The following is a 19060-nucleotide window of genomic DNA, read 5'->3' as shown; positions in this document are numbered from 1 at the left end:
TTTGAGCATTATTATTGCATAGGAACCTGGAATGTTAGGTCCACAAATCAAGGTAAATTGGATGTGGTCAAGCAGAAGAGGACAAGACTGAATATCAACATCTCAGGATCAGTGAACTAAAATGGACAGGAATGGCTGAATTTAATTCAGATGACCATTTTATATACTACTGTGGGAAAAGAACCCCTTAGAAGAAAAGGAGTAGCCCTCACGGTCAACAAGAGTCTGAAATACAGTACTTGGGTGCAACATCAAAAACGACAGAATGATCTTGGTTCACTTTCAAGGTAACCATTCAATATCACAGTAATCCAAATCTACGATCCAAACACTGATGCTGAAAAAGCTCAAGTTGACCAGTTCTATGAAGATCTACAACACCTTCTAGAACCCCCCAAAAAGATGTCCTTTTCATCATACGGGACTGGAATGCAAAAATAAGATGTCAGGAGGTACAGGAATAACAGGTAAATTTGGCCTTGGAGTACAAAATGAAGCACGGCAAAGGCTAACAGAGTTTTGTCCACTGAACACTAGTCATAGCAAACACCGTTACCAACAATACAAAAGAAGACTCTACACATGAACATCACCAGATGGTCAATACTGAAATCAGATCGATTATGTTCTTTGCAGCTGAAGATGGAGAAGGTCTGTACAGCCAGTAAAAACAAGACCTGAACAAACTGAGGCTCACTCAGATCATAAGCCCCTTATTCCAAAATTCAGACATAAATTGAACAAAGTAGGGAAAACCACTAGACATTCAGGTAGGACCTAAATCAAATTTCTTATAAATATACAGCAGAGGTGACAAGCAGATTCAAGGGATTAGATATGGTAGAGAGTGCCTGAAGATAAGGATGGAGGTTCATGACACTGTAGAGGAGGCAGTGGCCAAAACCATCCTAAGGAAAAAGAAATGCAAGAAGGCAAAGTGGTTGTCTGAGGAGGCTTTACAAACAGCTGAGGAAAGAAGAGAAGGGAAGGGCAAGGGAGAAAGGGAAAGATATACCCAAATGAATGCAGAGTTCCAAAGAATAGCAAGGAGAGATAAGCAGGGCTTCTTAGGTGAACAATGCAAAGAAACAGAGCAAAACAACAGAATGGGAAAGAAGCTAGACTTCTTTCTGTATGGGAAGCTGGTTTCAACAGAATGTGAACTGAGAACTTCCAGACGTACAACCTGAATTTAGAAAAGTCAGAGGAACCAGAGATCAAATTGCCAACATCTGCTAGATCATAGAAAAAGCAAGAGAATTCCAGAAAAATATCTACTTCTGCTTCACTGACTATGCTAAAGCCTTTGAATGTGTGGATCACAACAAACCATGGAAAATTCTTCAAGGGACAGGAATACCAGACCACCTATCTGCCTCCTGAGAAATCTGTATGCAGTTCAAGAACAAGAGGTAGAACTGGACATGGAACAAGAGACTGGTTCAAAACTGGGAGAGTACATCAAGGCTGTATATTGTCACCCTGCTTTTCTAACTTCTATGAAGAGTACATCATGTGAAATGCCCTTGTCAATCAAGATTGCTGGAAGAAATATAAACCTCAGATATGCTGATGATACCACTCTAACAGTAGAAAGCTAAGAGGAACTCAAGACGCTCTTGATGAAGGTGAAACAGTGAAAAAGCTGGCTTAAAACTCAACATTCAAAAAATGAAGATCATGGCATCCGGTCCCATCACTTAATTCCAAATAGATGGGGAAACAATGGAAACAGTGACAGACTTTATTTTCTTGGGCTCCAAAATCACTGCAGACGGTAACTGCAGCCATGAAATTAAAAGATGCTTGTTCCTTGGAAGAAAGGCTATGACAAGCCTAGACAGTGTATTAAAAAGCACAGATATTACTTTGCCAACAAAGTCCCGTATCGTCAAAGCTATGGTTTTTCCAGTACTCATGTACGGATGTCAGAGCTGAACAATAAAGAAGACTGAGCGCCGAAGAATTGATGCCTTTGAACTGTTGTGCTGGAGAGGACTCTTGAGAGCTCCTTGGACTGCAAGGAGATCAAACCAGCCCATCCTAAAGGAAATCAACCCTGAATATTCATTGGAAGGACTGATGCTGAAGCTGAAGCTTCAATACTTTGGCCACCTAATGTGAACAGCCAACTCATTTGAAAAGACCCTGATGCTGGGAAAGATTGAAGGTGGCAGGAGAAGGGGATGACAGAGGATGAGATGGTTGGATCACATCACTAACTCAATGGACATAGTTTGAACAAACTCTGGGAAACAGTGAAGGACAAGGAAGCCTGGTGTGTAGTCTATGGGGTCGCAAAGAATTGGACACCACTGAGCCACTGAATAACAGCAAGAAGAGATCCCTCCAGGAAAATCAGAGATACCAAGAGAACATTTCATGCAATAATGGGAACGATAAAGGACAGAAATGGTAACGACCCAACAGAACCAAAAGAGATTAAGAAGAGGTGGCAAGAAAACACAGAAGAAGTATACAAAAAGGTCTTAATGACTCTGATAACCACGATGGTGTGCTCACCCACCTAGAGACAGACATCTTGGGGTGTAAGTCAACTGGGTCTGAGGAAGCATCACTACGAACAAAGCTAGTGGAGGTGATAGAATTCCAGTTCAGCTATTTCAAATCCTAAAAGATGATGCTGTTAAAGTGATGCACTCAATGTGTCAGCAAATTTGGAAAACTCAGCAGTGGCCACAGGACTGGAAAAGATCAGTTTTCATTCCAATCCCAAAAAAAGGCAACGCCAAAGATGTTCAAACTATGACACAATCGCACTCATTTCACATGCTAGCAACTTACTGCTCAAAATCCTTCAAGCTAGGCTTCAACAGTACATGAACTGAAAACTTACAGATGTACAAGCTAGATTTAGAAAAGGCGCAGAGGAACCTGAGATCAGATTGCCAACATTTCGTTGGATCATAGGAAAAACCAAGAGAATTCCACTAAAGCATCCACTTCTGTTTCATAGACTACAAGAAAGCCTTTGACTGTGTGGATCATAGCAAACTGTGGAAAGTTCTTTCAGAGATAGGAGTACCAGATCACCTAAACAAGTCTCCCGAGGAACCCGTATGCAGGTCAAGAAGTAAGTTATTAACAGAACTGGACACGGAACAATAGACTGGTTCAAAATTGGGAAAGGAACATAAAGCTGTATACTGTCACTCTGCTTATTTAACTTATATGCAGAGGACACAATGTGATATACTGGGATAGATGAATCACAAGCTGGAATCAAGACTGCTGGGAGAAATAGTAAATTCTAGAATGCTACAAATCCCATCTTTGGGGCGGGGCAGGGGAAGCGATAATACAAAAAGAAGTGTGGGTCTACGGGAAAAAAAATACTGCATATCAATTCATACCACCATCTGTAAACTATTTATTGAGTATTAAAAAGAGTATAATTAATTTTTTAATTTTAAAAAACACTTTAAAATTTTCACTTGGTTTTTGATAACCATAACCAATATATGTTATTGGTTCGAAAACATGGCTCTAAAATAAAGATCGAAAGTGTGAAAATTAATTTAGCACTAATAGCAGAGCAAAAATAATCTGACATTATGCCTACATTAGTGACAATTTATCCTTAAAGTCTTGAGTGTGCTTAAATACTACCAACTAATTGAAGATAAAGTTGAGTAGGTGGAGGGGAACAGACTAGTAAAGCTATACCATGCTGAAATTTAAAATGAGCAGCTACATAGAGAAAGAGAAACAGAAAGAAACTTACTGCCTAGACCCAAAGGTACAGTGGAATTTTGTTGTTTCTAAGAGGTAATTTTAAAAACATCTGGTGTGCTTACCTGATATAGTACTATTTTTTTTCTGTTAGCCTAATGTTAAATTAATGGTCTTGAAAACAAAAATGTAATATAGTGAAACCCAACTGTGGAACATCAGTTCATATGCAGTCATTAAAAACATTGTCAAAGGCTAAAACCATAGGTGGAAAATAATGAAATATAAATTTTGCAACTAAAGTATGATTTCAATAACAAGAAGGGCAATGTATGCACTTTGACAGGAAAATGAAATTAATTCTTTAGATCTACTATTGCAAAATAATGATCAGTGCAGAATACAATACAAAAGATAAGGTTATCCAGGTGAAATACTTTTGTATTCCTTTAATCCTTTTTAATCTTAGGGATCTCTGAAATGGCACCTCTGTTCTCTACTCAGTAATAAAATGGCTCTATCTACACATGATCATAAAATCTAAACTGCTAAACACCTAGCTGCACCTCAACCAAATATAAGTATCAAAGTGAGTGATAGTTGCTCAGTCGTGCCCGACATTTTGCAACCCCACGGACCCAGCATGGGGCCCACCAGGCTCCTCTGTCCATGCCGATTCTCCAGGCAAGAACACTGGAGTGGGTTGCCATTCCCTTCTCCAGGGGACCTTCCCAACCCAGGGAGCAAACCAGGGTCTCCATATTACAGGCAGATTCCTTTATGTCTGAGTCACCTGGGAAATCCCGTAAGTATCAATGCAGAATCAAAAATTCACTCTTCAAAGAGCCTGAAATATTCTGACCACTATCTATAACAAGTGATGAGAACTGCAAGATCTTTGGCTCAAACAGTTGGGGATGGGGAATTTCAGTTATTGCAAACTAATCACATGAAATTTCATCACAATTTAATACTTAGGGTTATTTCCATCCAAAATAAAAACTGCTAAAAAGTTGAGATCCCATGTTGTCTTGTTTTTTTAAAAAGTCAAGAAGCCAAAAGAAAATGACATTTTGGAAAACAGAAAAAATCCTACAAAAATAATTTTTCAGTATTGTGAAGTTAGAAGTAGTACTCTATCTTGCTTTTTTTTTTTTTTTTTTTTTCTTGCTTTTTATTTAAAAAAAAAGTAAGATCCTAGGAAGAGGATGCAGTTCTCTTATCAGAAACTATGTTACCAAAGGCTATGTCTATGCTAGGACAGAACTTATCTCTACTATTGAATAACTATCCCCACCCCTTCCTCTCTAGAGCCCCTCACTCCTGGCTGGCTCACACTAGTCAGGCCCAGGTCCATTGTCACTGAAGCATGGGCTGTATTACCCATTCTTAACAGCTAACCCCCTATTAAAATTGAAACCTTTGGAACTACCAAAGGGTCTCTGTTTAAAAGGACTTTACCAATCAAAACAGCAATGCTTATCTATTGAAAGCAGCAACCTTCAATTTGTTGTGGCATGCCATGGAATGAAAGCATCACAAACAAGATCTAAGCACCAGTCACAGAAATAAGAGATACTTGTGAATTAAGCCTTTTCTTTCCGAGGGCCCCACAGGTAAGGAGGTGAGTTTTTAAGTTCAGAGGTATTAGAAAAGTGACCAAGCATTAAAGAAATGGAAATGTTTCCCCACAAAAATTAGTGTGTATTTATATTATGCTTTAAGGTAACCTTAAACAAGTAACCTACACATCCCTTTACCTCCTTGAGATAGATAATTGCTTCATTTACAGAAAAGGAAGCCACAATGTTAAGAGCCTAAGGAAAGGAGTTCAAAGTCCCTCAGCATTTGAAATAAGGTCTCCTCCCTGGAACAGTGATTTTTCATTATATCTGTTTAAGAACAACCACTTTTGAAGACCATCCAGGGATGCAAGAATATAAAAAAAATTTAAAGTCCAACTGTTAGCTTATTTGATACTGTAGGGAGAAGTTAAAAGACAGAAGACAGTAACATAAAAGGAAATCCACAACAGTCATCCCAACATACCTACAGTATCAACATAGGGTAAAATATCTAGAATTTAAAAGATAAAAATAAGCTGAGGGAAAGCCATCAAAAAACTGATTACATTGCTGCTGAAGCCAGTCCAGAGTTCCAAGAGATGCAACTTGTTTGTTCTGTCAGCTTTTAAATGTTTCCCAGTGGAGAGAGTCCTGTCTGTCAATTAAATTCTACTGAATTTAAGTTCAGGAACAACCCTCTAGTTTGTAATTATCAAAATCAGCCTTGAAAAGGGGTCATTCCTCACCTCCATACACACCCAGTATAAAATATGTGGGGATAAGTCTTATTTAAAGCAATCAAGGAAAGAATTTTCAATCCTGATAATGGGCAATCAACAGCAATAATCTTCAGGACAAGGAAACTGTTAACTGTTAACCTACTGGTTTTTATATATTTTCAGTAACTGATAGGGACATTTTCATTAAGTGAACTGTGGATAATGAAAATAACCTACTACCAACAGTGCCAATACTATTCAAACTCAAGAATAGCAATTGGTAGCAATTCTCCTCACCTACTAACTAAACACTCACTCGACTACCAAATTAAAGACATTTACTTCTCCTCCCATTTTTGATCCCCATCCACCCCACAAACATTCTGGTTCTTTCCTCTTGCTACTTATTGACAAATATTTCAACCCCTGAATATTCAACAACTTGAACTATAACATCTGCTAAATAGAAAGAAATCCATTTGAGGTCCTTATCCTCCCTTCAATTCCTTTCTAACTTTTCAGAATTAAACAGCCTCAAGAGATGAAATCATAACATATGTTTACTCATAGCTAATCCTAAATATTTAACGGGAAAATAATATCACCAAAGAAACAACACATTTCAGTTTAAACGAATCATACCGTCTATTTTCTGAGACCAGGAATTTTGGACATCAAAAGGACCACTGAATACTAACAGGGCCAAATGTTTACTCTGAAACTTTGTTCACATGCCTAAGGCTATATTAACTGCCAAATATGGAGCTAAACAAGGAATTCCCATTTTCTTCCCCTCTAATATAGGAGGCTCCCCAAACTGCAGTTAATGTTTCACGGATCCAGGTACATGCAATGCTAACATTTGAGAGACCAGCACGAGGTGCTAAAGCCAGTATTTCCACATAAGTTATTATCACAACAATCATATGGGGGGCAAGACGGAATAACTTTGCTATTATTCCAGCTTCGGTGCACGTGTGTGGTTTTGTTTTTATTTGATTTTTAAGACAGCAAAGGCACTGACTCTCCCCCTCCCCCCCCAAAAAAAAAATTCTGTTAAGAAATTAGGCATACCTTGGAGGGGAAAAAAAAATTGATCTATGCGGGAAATTGTAGCTGCAATCTACACTCGCCCCAGGGCGGCACAGGGCCATCTTAAAAAATATGCCTTTATAGAGATGCAGGTAAAATTCGATCGGATTCAACTAACAAAAATAACACAACCTAGTTACGCTATGTTCCTCTCCTTGACTATCCTTCCCACTCTCCCCAAGAAAGAGATGGGAGAAAAGAAATAAACCCCCTCCCCAGAGCACGCAAACACCTCTTCTATTCCTGAGTCAGTAAGAGATCGCCTGCATAAAAGGGCACGGAGAAGGAGCACGTTATATATAGCCCGGGTTTCAGAACTCTCTCGGGATAAAACAGAGGGGGGTCAGAGACCGCGGAACACCAGGTACTGGGGTAAGCAAAGCGGCGGCTGCCTTCAGACCCGGATTCTGTTTCCGTGCAGAGAAATGGTGCCCGGAGGCCGCTACTTTCGCATCTGCGTCGCTTCTGCCTCCGCCGGCAGAGCCTCTTTTCCCCTCCCCCACGGGTGGGGCGGCAGCGGCGGCCTCCCCATTCCCGGGGAACCGGGAATAAGAGCCGCAAGAGTCGGGGACGAGAGTGGGGGGCTCCGCATCCGAAAACATCCTCTCCGGCAAGCCCACTCCCCCTCATCCCGTCCGAAGCCTCCATCAGCGTGCCTTTGGGAGCCGCTGCGTCCCCTTACCCAGCTCGCCACCTCATCCCCAACCAACCCCGGCCCCACCTGTGCCCTCGGAGCCCTCCGTCCGCAAGACGCGCGCCGGTCACCTCCCTGCCCACGCGGCCCCCCATCCCTCACCTGAGAGGAAAGGCTCGGTTTCTCTCACGCACACAGCAGCAGCGTAGGCAGCCGGCAAGAACAATGTCTCTCTCGGCCTCCACACCTCCGACACCGGGGCTCACGCACAGAACGGTTGCCGCGAGCCGCGGCGGGAGACGGGAATGTCCCCTTCCGACCACCACACCGGCCGCCCCTCCCGGCCCCCGTACACACCTCCAACCAACAGCGGCGGCGGGTACGTCGCGCGGAGGTCAGCGGGAGAGTCGCCGAGGACCGGCTGCAGCGGGTTCTTTTCACTCGCCGCCCCCTCCCTCTGACAAATCTCAAGCCAAGGAAGCCGGAGAGCCGAGAGCTGGTTCTCCTCACAACCACCTCTTCCCGGGCACCAGGCGCTGCGGCGAGCGACAAGGAACACGGACGTCCCGCCCCCTTTGCCACCGCCCCCTCTTATTGTTTTACCCCTGCCGAAAGGGCTGGGGAACCCCCCAGCACGGCTTCAGCCAATCACGCATCTCCTCCGCGAGCTGGACCCAACCTTCTCGCGTCCCTCTGCGGAGCACGCGCAGAACGCCGCCGCGCTCACGTACTCTCGCGCCCGGAAAGCCGGGGAACCGGAACCGGCCTGAAGCAGGGGCGAGAGTCCGCTGATTTGACGTCACAAGGAGGCTGCCTTTCTCCGGCCCAAGGCTCGGGCCTCGTCGCCCTTCGAGATCGCGGCGTAACAGGAGCCGGGTGGCTGCAGCGGTGTGCCTTTTGCGCTGTGCCCTTTGGGGGACTGATTTTTCTGGTCCGTTTATATAATTAATGTTAAGAGGGAGAAAATGTAGTGATTCTTCTTCCTGAACTAGGTATCTGCAGGTTGCTGCTCTAGACGAGCGTAAAATGCAGTCAGTGGCTTTACCTGCTTGCAGCTAAACTCACTCTAGGAAATGGAGGTTTTTAAGCTCCACCGAGAAAGGCACATCCGTTCAAACAGGTTTAACGCAACATACATTATAGGGCCTACTGCGTTCTAGGTACTGGGATGTAGAAAAAATACGACGGGGCCTCCACGGGGCTGGGGGGGGGGTGCGGATTTCTATTTCTTTGTGTGCCTGGTTCAGTGTTCAGGCGTTGCTAAATACATGCTAAGCATTTTATATGCCAAAGCAGCTAAAAGGGTGAAATCCCAGGAGATACCAGGATTACAGCCCTGTCCTAGATCTAGGCTCAGACTTGGCTCCGGGGGCATAGCTGAGAAAACACTAGACACTGACTCTCATGACCTTGATTCATGGAAAAAGCCAAATCTGCTTACAGTCAAGGAAGCCACTTTGCACCTTAGTTCTGGCAATGTTTCTCAGGGACTATCAAGACAGCTGAGGAATTTTGGAAGGGAGGAGCTGAGGAAATGGTGAAAGAAATAAAAGGCAATTAGGAAATGCCCATATACCAGACAAATGTGTAGGCATACACATTTCAGCAGTTTTCTTCACAATCCTATTAAAGCAATTTAAAGGTTTTTTTCACGTGTGAAAACAGGTTTACGGGGCAGTGACAACATTTGAACCTCCAAAATCTACACTTTAAGGTTGCTCATTTTGTTATATGCAAAATATATGGGCTGTCACTTCTATGAAGTGAACTTTGACATGTTTTTCCTTAAAGTAGCATAATACATTAAATGCAGATTGTCCTTCATATCTAATACTTATGTACCAGCTACTCATCTACTTTAATTATTTAATCCTCACAATAACCCTATAAAGTAGTTACTATTTTTATGCCCATTTAACAGATGAAGAAACTGAGGCTTAGGGAGGTCAAGTAACTTGCCCAAGGTCATAACAGCTGCTACTCTGGTGGAGCTGGGATTCAAACACAAGCAGTCTGTCTGCCTTTTATGTACACTCCATTGCATGCCCTTTACCACAAGCTATTAAATATTCTCATTGTGTTAACTGTACCAACCTTTCTATTGATTGACATTTCTGTTTCCAGTTTGAAGCTCTTATGCACAATACTGTTATTCCTCATGTGCTCAGTTGCCAAGTTGTTTCCAACTCTTTACAATCCCAAGGGCTGTAGCCCACCAGGCTCCTCTGTCCATGGGACTTTCCAGGCAAGAATACTAGAATGGGTTGCCATTTCCTTCCCCAGGGGATCTTCCCCATCCAGGGATCAAATCTGCATCACCTGCATTGGCAGGCCGATTCTTTACCACTGAGCCTCCAGAGAAGCCGTGATTTTTCACCAGGTACAAAAATTTCTCTAGATCTGTGATTCTCAGAAATTAACAAGCATCAGAATCACCTGGAGAGCTTGTTAAAACACACAATGCTGGGTTCCATTCCCAGAGTTTCTAATTCAGCAAGTCTGTGTTGAGGCCTGAAAATCTGAATTTATAACAAGTTCCCAAGTGCTGCTTGCTGCTCTAGGTACCACACTTTAACAACCACTGATCCATGGGAGGGAGGTTTAAGAGGGAGGGGACATAGGTATACCCATGGTTGATTCACGTTGAGGTCTGACAGAAAACAAAATTCTGTAGAGCAATTATCCTTCAATTAAAAAATAAATTTTTAAAGAAATAGAAGATTAAAGACAAACTAAAAAAAAAAAACTACTGATCCACACCATTGGTTGGCAAACATAACACTATTAGGAGCCAGACAGTAAATGTTTTAGGTTCAGAAGCCATAAATGTTCTGTTACATATCCAACCTTATCCGCATTTTAAAATACCTTGAAAATGTTAAATACTTTTAGCTTTGTCCATGTGTGCTCAGTCATGTCTGACTCTTTGCGACCCCATGGACTGTAGCCCTCAAGGCTTTTCTGTCCATAGAATTTTCCAGGCAAGATTACTGGAGTGGGTCGCTATTTCATACTCTAGGGGATCTTCCCGACCCAGGGATTGAACCTGAGTCTCCTGCATTGGCAAGTGGATTCTTTACCACTGCGCCACCTGGAAAACCCACTCTGAGCTCTTGGGCTGTGTAAAAACAGGCCTCAGACAAACCTTGCTCAAAGGTTTAGTATATGAGTAGGTGGAGTTATTGGGAAAAATGATTCGGTTATCATGAATTTTTATTGAAATACTGGAAACTGCTTTCCTAAATAGTTATTTTTACTTCCTAAATGTCTCTCAAGACTGTGACCTTTGAATACCTCTCTGTACTTAGAGCTGCTGCCTGGATTCAAGCCTCTTTCATCTTTCCAGAATGATTGCAACAACTTCCTAAGTAATCTCCCTGTCCTACAGAAATAACCTCCATGAAATACTCACTCCTCTGCAGGCAATATGGCAAGGAGACAAGTATAAATGTATTCATTCAATGGCTCAAGTCAAAAACTTTTAAGTCACTCGAGTCTGTTTTTCTTACACCACACAGCAAATCACAGTAAATTTCTGTTCCCTCTACCTTCAACATTCTTCTAGATTAACCACTTCTTACTACTATTACTGCATTATTGTAGTTCATACCACCATCACCTACTGCAGCAACCTTTTATTTAGTCTTGATGTACTGTTCTCATTTAACTATGGTTTAGCCCCACAGCAACCAGATCCTTTACAGTTATAAATCAGATAACATTCTCAAAACTCTCCCAAGGCAGCACAATAAAATCCCAAGTCTTTACCCTGCAGGGCGTCCCTAATTTAGTCCTCACTTATTACTTCCACATCTTTTCTTACTACTTTTGCTCTCATACACCTCAGTCCTTCCTTTGACACTTCATGTTCCCACCCCAGTGTGGGTCTTGGATGTGAACCTGCATCAAAATTCTGCGAAAAATCAAAATAAACTGCATCTACTGATTTCCCAGAGTACAGTGAAATACTTCACTCAGGCATTCTAAAAAATAAACTAGGCATGATTTTCCCTTACACAAACTACCCTTCATAGAATTTCAATTAACCTTATACTGCTTAAACAGGCTACTAGCTTGTCTAAACAGTATTTTGTGGCTATTTTGTACTCTATAGTATACATTTCCTATGTTCTCTTCTAGATTATTTTTTTTACAAAGTTTATCAAATGGTAACCTACACATTGTCTGGCAGAGTGTCCACTAGTAGTAGCCTATAGGGTTCATTCATTAATTTCTCAATACATTCATTCAGTGGCCACTATTGAGTGCTATCAAGCAAAGCACTAGGCTCAAGATGAGGCAAAAATAAGCATACTGTCTTCAGGAAATTGGGGGTGGGGGGGCGGGAGAGGGAAAGTCAGAGGAGAAAAGAGAAAAACAAAAAGACAGGGAGAGACAGGAAAAGAGGGAGAAGGAGAGTCAGAGAAAAGCAGGAGGGAGGGAGGCAGTGACAACAGACATTCCTGTTAAGTGACACTACACTAGAGATGTTGAATAGCAATGTGTACTTCACCTTCATAACCGTCATTGAATTTTTGAAGTTATAATTTATTATCCGATATTTTCCCTCTCTTACACACACACCTTGAAAGTTCCACAAAGAGATACTATTTGCTGCTCCAGTCCAGCACTTTGTACTGGCCCACTGAAAGTGCTCCTTAAATTGCTCCATCAAGTAGCTGACAAAGCCTTCTGAGAGCAGAGAAAAGACAGCACCATAGTCTTGCTCTTGGGCTTCTAGTAGTTTTTATATTTTTGTCCTAACTTCTAAAACAGTATATGATTTTTATTCTTTCTTGATGAATAATAATAGTTTTTAGACTGCAGATTTTCCCTTGCCTGTAATTTAGGCAACATCCCAGAGGTTTTATTCATTACTATTATATTCTAAATATAGAAATATATATTTCTATTCTAAATATAGAAATATATTCTAAATGAGCTTCCCTGGTGGCTCAGTTGGTAAAGAATCTGCTTGCAATGCTAGAGACCCGGGTTCGATCCCTGGGTCAGGAAGATCCCCTGGAGAAGGGAATGGCTACCTCCTCCAGTATTCTTGCCTGGGAAATATCATGGACAGAGGAGCCTAGTGGACTGCAGTCCATGGAGTCACAAAGAGTTGGACACGACTGAGCAACTAACACATATTCTAAATTGTTTGGAAGTATAGTATCTCTTCTTTGATTCAGTTATGGTTTAGAGAGAGTTGAGATTGTCTAAGCGGTTTGTCTAAGTGAGAAACATATTTAAGGCACTAGATCTGATAGACAGAGAGCCTGATGAACTATGGACAAAGGTTCGTGACATTGTACAGGAGACAGGGATCAAGAACATCCCCATGGAAAAGAAATGCAAAAAAGCAAAATGGTTGTCTGAGGAGGCCTTACAAATAGCTGTGAAATGAAGAGAAGAGAAAAGCAAAGGAAAAAAGGAAAGGTATTCCCATCTGAATGCAGAGTTCCAAAGAATAGCCAGGAGAGATAAGAAAGCCTTTGTCAGCGATCAATGCAAAGAAATAGAGGAAGACAATAGAATGGGAAAGACTAGAGATCTCTTCAAGAAAATTAGAGATTCCAAGGGAACATTTCAGGCAAAGATGGGTTCGATAAAAGACAGAAATGGTATGGACCTAACAGAAGCAGAAGATACTAAGAAGAGGTGGCAAGAATACACAGAAGAACTGTACAAAAAAGATCTTCACGACCCAGATAATCACAATGGTGTGATCACTCACCTAGAGCCAGACATCCTGGAATGTGAAGTCAAGTGGGCCTTAGAAAGCATCACTACGAACAAAGCTAGTGGATGTGACGGAAATCCAATTGAACTATTTCAAATCCTGAAAGATGATGCTGTGAAAGTGCTTTACTCAATATGCCAGCAAATTTGGAAAACTCAGCAGTGGCCACAGGACTGGAAAAGGTCAGTTTTCATTCCAGTCCCTAAGAAAGGCAATCCCAAAGAATGCTCAAACTACCGCACAATTGCACTCATCTCACATGCTAATAAAGTAATGCTCAAAAGTCTCCAAGCCAGGCTTCAGCAATACGTGAACCGAGAACTTCCGGATGTTCAAGCTGGTTTTAGAAAAGGCAGAGGAACCAGAGATCAAATTGCCAATATCTGCTGGATCATCAAAAAAGCAAGAGAGTTCCAGAAAAACACCTATTTCTGCTTTATTGACTACGCCAAAGCCTTCGACTGTGTGGATCACAATAAACTGTGGAAAATTCTGAAAGAGATGGGAATACCAGACCACCTGACCTGCCTCTTGAGAAACCTGTATGCAGGTCAGGAAGCAACAGTCAGAACTGGACATGGAACAACAGACTGGTTCCGAATAGGAAAAGGAGTCCATCAAGGCTGTATATTGTCACCCTGCCTATTTAACTTATATGCAGAATACATCATGAGAAACGCTGGGCTGGAAGAAGCACAAGCTGGAATCAAGATTGCTGGGAGAAATATCAATAACCTCACATATGCAGATGACACCACCCTTATGGCAGAAAGTGAAGAGGAACTAAAAAGCCTCTTGATGAAAGTGAAAGAGGAGAGTGAAAAAGTTGGCTTAAAAAGCTCAACATTCAGAAAACTAAGATCATGGTATCTGGTCCCATCACCTCATGGGAAATAGATGGGGAGACAGTGGAAACAGTGTCAGACTTTATTTTTGGGGGCTCCAAAATCACTGCAGATGGTGACTGCAGCCATGAAATTAAAAGACGCTTAGTCCTTGGAAGGAAAGTTATGAGCAACCTGGATAGCGTATTAAAAAGCAGAGACATTACTTTGCCAACAAAGTTCTGTCTAGTCAAGGCTACGGTTTTTCCAGTGGTCATGTATGGATGTGAGAGTTGGACTGTGAAGAAAGCTGAGTGCAGAAAAATTGATGCGCTTGAACTGTGATGTTGGAAAAGACTCTTGAGAGTCCCTTGGACTGCAAGGAGATCCAACCAGTCCATCCTAAAGGAGATCAGTCCTGGGTGTTCATTGGAAGGACTGATGCTGAAGCTGAAACTCCAGTGCTTTGGCCACCTCATGCGAAGAGTTGACTCATTGGAAAAGACCTGGATGCTGGGAGGGCTTGGGGGCAGGAGGAGAAAGGGACGACAGAGGATGAAATGGCTGGATGGCATCACCGACTCAATGGATATGAATTTAAGTAAACTCCGGGAGTTGGTGATGGACAGGGGGGCCTGGTGTGCTGCGATTCATGGGGTCACAAAGAGTCGGACATGACTGAGCAACTGAACTGAACTGAACTGAAGCATTTTGGATTTTTAAACACTTTATTTTTACTTGCTTTACTGCCTGTAGTCTGTGACTATGGCATGTACATTTCTGTGCTTTGTAGAATTTGTTATTTTCTTTTGTGGTCTAATATAGGGACAAGTTTTGTAAGTTGTCTATAAAAGTCTAGTTCTATTGAAATCTTTTTACTGCCTTTTAATTTCTTTTCATCTAATAGTTTTTACATTTTTAACTTTTTATTTTTAAATAATTTCATAGATCTGAAAATTTGCAAAAATAATAAATGGATACCCATCACCCACATTCCTCAAATGTTAGTAGTTACTACATTCGCTTTCTTGTTCTCATTAATTCTCTTTGGCTTGTCTCCTATAGGGTGTCAATTCCCTGAGGACACATTTCAATGGTTCCTGCCTCATCCTGGGCATACATGGTACTGTGCTTACACATTGGCACTCAGTGGTGGCTCCTGAATGAACAAATCCAGGTTTTCAAAGAAACCTGCAAGTGGTTATTATGGATACTCTATCAGACAATTGATAGACTGTCATGTGACCTCCACCCATTAAAAAAGCATCTAGAAGAGGTTCTAGTTGAAATTTTCTTTGGACATGCTTTACCCTAAACACTTTAGTGTTATTTCTTAAAAGACTAGGACATTTCCTTCTATAACCACAATACAGTTATCGAAATCAGGAATTAACATTTATACACTACTATAATCTGAGTGAATGAGTGACAGTCGCTCAGTCATGTCTGACTCTTTGAGACCCCACAGTCTGTGTAGCCTGTCAGTCTCCTCTGTCCATGGAATTCTCCAGGCAAAAATACTGGAGTGGGTTGCCGTTTCCTTCTCCAGAGGATCTTCCCAACCCAGGGATCAAACATGAGTCTCCTACATTGCAGGCAGATTCTTTACCATCTGAGCCACCAGGGTAGCCTACAATTTATAGACATTCAGATTTCATCAACTGTCTGACTAGTATCAAAAGGAAAAATTGTTTTCTAACCAGGATACAATTTAGGATTACAAATGAATCTAGTTATCATCCGTTACCTTAGTCTTCTGTAGTCTAAAGTAGTTTCTCAGTCTTCTTTCATGACCTTGATATTTTTATTTTATCATTTTTTAAAATATTTATTTATTTGTCTGTACTGAGTCTTAGTTGAAGTGTGTGGGATCTAGTTCCCCACCCAGCGATCAAACCTGGGCCCCCTGCATTGGGAGTGCAGAGTCTTAGCCACTGGACCACCAGGGAAGTCCTATGTCCTTCATACTTTTAAAGAGTGCAGGACAATTATTTTGAAGAATGCCCCTGCATCTGGTAACCTATGTTGTTTCATGGTATTTAGATCTAGGTTATGCATTTTTGGCAAAAATACCAGAGAAGTACTGTTCTGTCCTCGGTGCATGATGTAGGCACGTGATGTCCATGTGTCCTATTACCAGTGATGTTTGCTTTGCTTGGTTAATGCAGTGTCTGAAGGAATTCTCCACTATACAGTTAATATTTTTCCCTTTGTAATCAGTAAGTGTCTTGTGTAGGCGACTACTTTGAGATTATATACATATCCCATTTATCATCATACCTTCACCCAGTTTTAGCAGCCATTGACGACTCCTGGCCAAGTCAATTTTTGTAATAGTGGCTACCCAGATGTGATTTTTCTAATTCTATCATTCTTTCCACATTGATCAGCTGCATTTCTACTATAGGGAAGACCTTTTCTTCTTTCTCATTTTTTAAAATTCTTTTGTTTATATCAGTGTGAACTCCCAGATTCCTATTTGATAATCCATTACTGTTAATGTTTATTTTCATGCTCACAATACCCCATTTGACCAGTTTGGAAGCCCCACCAAGTTAGTTCTCATGTGTTACAGATTTTAATTGGACACTATTTGGTGCATGAAAATGAACTACTATATCTTTTCAAAAAGTGAAAGAAAACAAAAAGTGACAAGGGCCTAAGAGGAGACAATGGCAAGTAGAAAAGAAATTTAGAAATAAATAGGTGGCAAAAATGTGATGATTAACTAGGTATGGGAGGTAAGGGAAAAGTTTAGGATAGGTTGCTTTGCTGGATTTGTCTGGGTGACAAAAGAACCACCCTTAATATTCAGTGAGGAGGGGAATACAGAACTTTGGGTTTTTTCTATCCATATGGGTATATAAAATATTATACTAGCTACTTCATCCAATACTTTTTGATCTTAATGCCACCTTAGAAAGATCTCTGACCACTGAATCTAAAGGAGCCCTCGTCATTCTCCATCTCTTACCCTGCTCTACTTCTGTTAATAGCACTTACCACTACCTGACATTCTATTTATTTTTGGTGATTTTTTTTTTCACCTGTGGCTTGTGGGATCTTTAGTTCCCCGACCAGGGGTCAAATCCAGGTACTTAGCAATGACAGTGCAGACTCATAAGCACTGGACCACCAGGGAATTCCCAATCCTTTGGTGTATGGCCTCGCCAATAAACCAGGTTCCATAAGTTCTCAGATTTTGTCTGTTTTGACCAATGCTATATCTGTGCCACAAAGAAAACATTCAAAATCAATTCATAAATAAATAAACATGTATGTGTATGGAAGGAGAGAGGGATGGGGGGATAGAAAGAGGGAGAGAGAAGGGATCATAATTAACATTGTTTTGCAAGACACTATCTTTTTTTTCTTAACAATGTAACTGGACATCATTTTATATTATTAGTGCTTAATTCTTTGCAATGGTTACATAGGTGAGGAATGACATCCTAAGATTAGAGGCTTTAAGCTAAATTACAAAGAAAATTATGAGGATGGAATCAAAATAAATATAAGCTATGTAATAACACATTTCTGCTTGCTACAAATTTGAATCAAAAGGACTAACAAACTTCATAAGAAATCAGTATGAAAACCTAACCAATAGACATGCAAAATATGTCCCATTTATTGAAAAAAAAAAAAAGGACAGCATTAAACACATACGAAGAGCTGTTAATGGAAACAATGCAAACCATAAACTGGCAAATATTTTTAAATGAAAACATCCAATTTTCAAAAAAAAGCTACCTTGTACATTTTTGTCACAAATAAATATTTATTTATCCTTCTAAAAAAAGCAATTTAGCAAGACATACCAAAGGCTTTCAGTTGTCTATACTTTTTGGGTGAATAATTCTACTTCTGGAGATTTATTCCTCTTAAGATATGCACCAAGAAATTCATTGTGATATTATTTATTATCATTTAAAAGCTGGAGGCATCTTAAATATCCAATAATAGTGAATGGTTAAATAAACTATGACACATATCCTTGACACATATACATCAAAAGCTATAGATTTAAATATCTAAGAATATATTTTTATGTTATATATATATAGTTCAATGTGAAATCAAACATGTTTATGAATCAATCTTAAGTTAAAAAATATAGTTGATACTTTTGTTTTTGTTTTGTTTTGTTTTTTTAGGTAAGAAATGGATTTATTCAGATTCAGAGAGAAGCACAGTCCACAGATGGAGTGTGGGCCATTGCAGAGGGCAAGTGCGGCCAGTCTTGGGTTTTTTTTTTTTACAAAAAAAGGAAGATATCCAATCACCATCAGCAGGTGAATTTTTTAGAAGAGTACAATTATTAGAATATACAAATATAAACTTCAGCATAAAATACTTCACTGACGTTATACTTTATAAGGTTTTTCTTTTATACCCTCTCATTTCAATCTTATTGGTCTTTGAAGATCAAACAATTCCATTACCACAATTTTGCTGATGGAGTGGGTGTTTAAGAGATGACTTTACAAGCATGTTTAAGGACCACACACTTACTCTATATAAGTAAGATAGGACCCAAAACTATGAAAACTAGGCATTAGAAGGGAATCAAATCCAAATCCTTAAAGGATTCTCATTTTTCTTAGTGTCTTTACTCATCACAATTTTAACCTTTCAAGATTTACATAACATTTAACCTCCTGAGACATACATAACAAATGTCTTGGACCTGCTACCAATTCAGTTAGTAAGGAAGGCTTAAACTGCCAGCAGTAGAGTCTGGGCTGTGGAGCCAGGCTGCCTGGATTTGCATCCCAGCTTCATCTCATCAC

General features: G+C 40.6%; 1 protein-coding gene across 2 annotated transcripts in view; it reads right to left on the bottom strand.

Annotated features, from left to right (window-relative positions):
- G3BP2 (G3BP stress granule assembly factor 2) overlaps nt 1–8289 on the bottom strand; it is a 36487-nt gene extending 28198 nt beyond the window's left edge. Inside the window, exon 1 of one of the 2 annotated variants that reach the window (XM_043906461.1) lies at nt 8061–8289. The gene's annotated coding sequence lies outside the window, so the exon portion shown is untranslated. The remainder of the gene's footprint in view (nt 1–8060) is intronic. The other variant, XM_043906462.1, reaches the window with a different exon arrangement.
- Nucleotides 8290–19060: the final 10771 nt, after the last annotated feature.

The sequence above is a fragment of the Cervus elaphus genome, chromosome 6, assembly GCF_910594005.1.
Source record: "Cervus elaphus chromosome 6, mCerEla1.1, whole genome shotgun sequence".
NCBI lineage: Eukaryota > Metazoa > Chordata > Mammalia > Artiodactyla > Cervidae > Cervus > Cervus elaphus.
This window is presented reverse-complemented; position numbering and strand designations above follow the sequence as displayed.